The sequence below is a fragment of the Orycteropus afer genome, unplaced genomic scaffold (genome assembly GCF_000298275.1).
Source record: "Orycteropus afer afer isolate SDZICR_OR568_19922 unplaced genomic scaffold, OryAfe1.0 scaffold00007, whole genome shotgun sequence".
NCBI lineage: Eukaryota > Metazoa > Chordata > Mammalia > Tubulidentata > Orycteropodidae > Orycteropus > Orycteropus afer.
The window spans coordinates 28,219,046-28,224,642 of NW_006921594.1; the positions used below are offsets into that span (position 1 = coordinate 28,219,046).

At 35.3% G+C, this 5,597-nt stretch overlaps 1 protein-coding gene across 1 annotated transcript in view; it reads right to left on the minus strand.

The window, feature by feature from the left end:
* Window positions 1-5,597, minus strand: part of LOC103200691 (S-phase kinase-associated protein 1-like) — a 15,070-nt gene that overhangs the window by 8,633 nt on the left and 840 nt on the right. The gene's annotated exons all lie outside the window — the stretch shown is intronic.

Genomic DNA, 5,597 nt, shown 5'->3' on the forward strand with positions numbered 1-5,597 from the left:
TATGATTGTTTGACTGAGAATGGCCAAAACCAGTCCATTTCAGCTCACTAATGCCTATGATGTCAATCTTTATGCGTTCCATTTCATTTTTGACAACTTCCAAGTTTCCAAGATTCATACTTTGTACATTCCATGTCCCGATTATTAATGAATGTTGGCAGTTGTTTCTTCCCAGTTTGAGTCATGGCCCATCAGCAAATTGAGGTCCAGAAATTTTTGCTTCATCCATGTCATTAAGGTAGACTCTACTTTAAGGAGGCAGCTCATCCATAGTCATATTTTGAGTATCTTCCGACTTGAGGGGCTCTTCTTCCAGCACCATATCAGACAGTGTTTCAGGGCTATTCATAAACTTTCCAGTAATATATCTGACAATGTTTCATTGCTATTCATAAGATTTTCGCTGGCTAGGTTTTTCAGAGTGGATGGCCATCCTTCTTCCTAGTCTGTCTTCTCTGAAGTATGACTTGATTATTCGATTGCTACATCTGTGTTCAGTTTTGTGGGTTTTTTAATTTTTAATTTTATTTATTTTCCTATTTGTTTTAACAATTAAAAACCAAAAATTCATGCTGTTGGCTTTAATAAAAGTTATACAAACAAATTTTTATGTATACATCTATAGCTATATTCAGTAAAAGTGGGAATGATTTTGCTTGAGGGGAATTTGATCAGTCTACATAAGAAATTCAGCCGCAGTTGGGAAGTTTCCCCAAGAGCTACCATGAAAAAGGCACTGTAAATGCAAGATAGTAAATATTTGAGACTTTGTGTACCACATGCGGTCTGTTACTTTTGCTCTTTTTTGTCTTCCTCCTTCTACTTCTTTTTTTAAACAACCTTTTCCAAACGTAACAACCATTCTTAGTTCTGGTTCTGTATTAAAAGGGATTGCTGGCTGGATTTGACCATGGGTTGTTCATTGGGAGCCCTGACCTAAAATACTTTTAGAATACATTGCTATCAATGCCACTGTGGTTTTTGAATGAAGCTTTGAGTAATACCATCTGCGATTTTCAGCTACATTTTAGTGAATATTCATGAAAGTGCCCAAGAATTGAAAATGGTTACAACTATGCATAATTCCTCTAGAATTGTGGACACACAATGATTCTGGCCATAATAACACTACTAGCAGTAACATAAAGAACACCTAAAATAGAGACAGCTGTGCATGATTTACTTTACTTTTAGCCATAAAATTCAATATTGTATGCCAAGAATCTGAATTATGAGGCAAAGAGTAAAAAGGCACAGACTTCTAGTAATAAAGTGTCAACCCACAGAAGTAGAAATTGAATGTAAAGATTACATAGACTTGAATAAAATCAATATTCAGGAACATAGGCTGTAATTATTTGTTCATAAATATCAAAACATGCATAATTATTTCTTTTTCAAAAACATGCAAAAAGAATGCTGTTTTTATGTTGGAAACATTTCTAGTGTCCTCAAAATATACATCATTAAATTATAAGTATTCACTATGTGGGGTGAATTTAAATGACATTGTCATATTATACAATGCAAGCATAGTTTATGTAATTGGGGATATGTCATTAATAATATTCTGATTGTGCCAGTTAAAGATTTCTAAGCTATATATATATATATATATATATATATATATATATATATATATATATATATATATATATATATATATAGTGTGTGGTTTTTGTTATTGTTATTCTTGGAAAACTCTTTTGAGAAAGCAATCATACAACACATGTATAATTTATCCATTTATATATTTTAAGACTTGTAGGGCTTAAATAGGATTTTTTCCTAAAAGACTGTCTTTATCTTCGCCTGAAAGCTTTAATAGTCATTATCAGTCATCTAACCCATGCAGGAAAAAAAAAAAAAAAGTACTAGAAGAACCATTTCAAGACCAATTGACTTTATTGCCTGCATGCCAATTTTGCAGAATTGTCTGGGAAATGAAGCAGAAGGAAGCTGCTGAGAAAGCACAATAGGAAACCATCTAGAAATAAATTAATCTGAAGTAAACTGCATCATCTTGTTATATTACAGAATCAGTAAGCAGTGCTGTGAAGAAGTATGCTAGGGTAACCATGTCTTAATTGAAAATGAAACAAACAGGCTACACGTCTGAGATTTATGAAAGACAATTTATATTGCATATACATAGTAATATATTTATTATAATAAATGCAATCATTATAAAATATTTTGGACATGTATATATACACAAGCATACAAGTGAATATTAAAATGTGGATATAAAACTGGCTATTTCTGGCCTTTGAAAAATTCACTAATCATTCTAGTTCTATTCTCCAAGTTGTTTAATTGGAGAAATTCATCTTATTGTTAGTTAAAACATGATCAGTAACTACAGTTTAGTGTGTGGAACTCATTGAATTAGTGAACCTATTAGTAAAACTCATTGGAATCTCTACTGAGATTCCACAGACAGCCATTGTCAGTCAGTTAGAGCATTGTTAAAGACGGGGAGGAAAACATTAAAAGAAAAGAAATTCTGTAATCTATCAAATATTCTGCAATTAAGGAGAGTTATTTAGAGAGGATTAACTAGAGGAAGTACCAAAGCAATGTTGGAGATGAAAGAGAAAAAATGCAGTTATTCATTTAAGCATTGGTATCTATTAACACCTATATAATACCTGGGAGCTCTGGTAGCATAGTGGCTAAGACACTTGCCTGCTAACCAGAAGGCTGGAGGTTCAAACCCACCAGCCACTCCTCAGAAGGAAGGTTGGGCAATCTTACTTCCGTAGTGATACTGCCTCGGAAACCCAAGGAGGGGTCGCTATGAGTTGGGGCCGACTCGACGGCACATAACAACAACAACAACAACATATAATACCTGTCAGGTTATGCTTCCTGTAAGATTACTTATAAAATATACTTATTTAAATGATAAAATAAGCATATTTTAAATCTTTAAATTAATCTTTCTGTTTGTTATTGTCATGTACACTCACTGAGGAAATGTTGTTTGGTGCCATCAATTCAGTTCTGACTCATGGCAACCCTCTAAACAAAAGAACAAAACCCTGCCTGGTCCTGTGCTGTCATCACAATCATTGCTGTTGGAGCATATTCTTACAGTCACTGTGTTGGTCTGTCCCAATGAGCATCTTCCTCTTTTTCACTGGCCTTCTACTTTTCCAAGCATGAGGTCCTTCTCCAGGGACTGGTCCCTCCTGATAATATGTCCCAAAGTATGAGATATGAAGTCTCTTGCCATCTTTTTCTATAGAGCATTCTGGTTGTACTTCTTCCAAGACATTTGTTCATTCTTCTTTCAGCCCATGATATATTCATGATATAGCTGAATATATCATGAATAACATGATATATTCTATATTCTTCACCAACATCACAATTCAAAGGCATCAGCCTTCCTTCAGTCTTCCTTATTCATTGTCCAGCTTTTGCATATATATGAGGTGATGAAAAATATGATAGATTGAGTCAGGTGAAGTATAATCCTCAAAGTGACATCTGTGCTTATTTTAAACACTTTGAAGAGATCTTTTGCAGTGGATTTGCCTAATAAAATATGTCATTAGATTTCTTAACTGCTGCTTCCCTGGGCATTGATTACAGGTCCGAGTAAAATGAAAGCCTTGACAACTTCAGCCTATTCTGTTTATCATGTTGTTACTTATTGGTTGTGAGGATTTTTGTTTTCTTCATGTTGTCTGTAAGTTTGTGTACTTTGGTGGCTTAGTGTTGCTGTGATGTTGGAAGCTATGTCACCAGTATTTCATATACCACCTGTCTCATGGTAGACAGGTTTCAGTGGAGTTTCCAGACTAAAACAGACTAGGAAGGATGACCTGGCAATCTACTTCTGGAAAAATTGTCCAGTGAAAACCTTATGAATAGCAGTGGAACACTGACTGATATGGTGCTGGAAGTTAAGCACCACATGGTGGAAGATACTCAAAATACTGAGGAAATATCAAGCCAATTTTAAGGCTTTAGCAGCAGTGGTCTCATAAACCTGTAATGGTCATTCTTTGGTGAGGAAGCTACACTAATTACAGAAGGAAGGAAACAATAAGAATGAGATTTTAATGAAATGGAAAGAAGTGTACAGTGAAGAGAGAGAATCCAGAGCCCAAAGTTGGTTATTGGGGCAGGGAGGGGATGAATAAACTGGCCAACTTCTAATGAGATTAATCAATAAATTAGAAGAAGAAAATTTTTAGAGAACTGAGAGAGGGCCATAATTTAAGATAATGCTGAGATCTAAAAGGTAATATGATTGTAAGGCAGTTTTAAAACATGGTCACAAATTCTTTCACGCTTATTCTGTCAAAAGATGGCATCTGATTGTTTCTTGAATCTGTACTTGTTTTAGCAATTCATTTCTGCTAAAAATAATCAGAATTCACTGAGATTTTAACATGACGCTTATTCTGGAGTTCTGTGTGCATATAGTGAGATTATTTTTATTACAGACGAAGGAAATGGCTTGAAGAAACTAGGTGCAATGAGGCTTAAATAAAGAGAAGTGGAGGGAGAAGAACAGAAGATCAATCATTGGCTAAACTTAGCAAGACTGATTGAACACTACCTTCCCCTTTTTACTGAGATCAAGTGATAGCACATTACTTCTGGCCTGGCTGCTAATAATTTGGTCTTCCACCAATCTATCGGAAGGAAAATTGGGCAACCTACTTCCATAGTGAAAAAAAAAAAAAAAAAAACCCAACTCACTACTGTGGAGTGGGATCTGACTCAGAGCGACCCCTCCTTGGGTTTCTGAGGTGATATCACTAGGAAAGTAGATCGTCCAATCTTCTTTCTATAGTGATACCTTCTTGGAAACCCAAGGATGGGTCGCTGTGAGGCTTTTTGATATTTAAATTTGGAGGGAAAGGTTTGAAAACTATCCTTTTCCAGCAGGATAAGACAAATTTAAATTGCTGTAGAGCCACTTCTTTCAGGCTTTTGCAGTTGGGGTTAGGCTTTGTGGTTAATATTTGGTTTCATAGATAAGAAAAACCTTAAAATGAAAAGAAGGTATCTATTATTAATTTTCTTATTCAACACTTGTAACCCACAAAATACAATGGAAGTGACACTGCATAACCTCCAGTGCCACGTCATTAGTCTTGTCCCTTCTATCTTTGTCATCTAGAGCACTTCTCCCTCTAGGGATGTTCGGTTTACTTACAAGAGCGTCACAATCAAACTGTCCCCGTGGAGTCTGTTCTAACTCTTAGTGACACTATAGGGCATAGTAGAACTCCATCCTTGGAGTTTCCAAGGCTGTAATCTTTGGGGAAGCAGACTGTCAATCTTTTTCCCATGGAGCCGCTGGTGGTTTCAAATCACCAATCTGTTAGTTAAGAACTGAGCTTTTTAACAACTGTGCCCCAGGGCTCCTCATCACAATGAAGACATTTTAATTATGTACTTATAATTCCAATCTGCATTAGAACTAAATTTTGTGAGCCAGAATAGACTATACCAGATATAAAGGTTGATTTTATCTTTAAAACATCTCTCATTAATATCTTGAACAGCCATATCCAATAATATGCATGCCATCAAACTACTTTTCTCCTCTATTGAAAAACATTGCTCTAGAA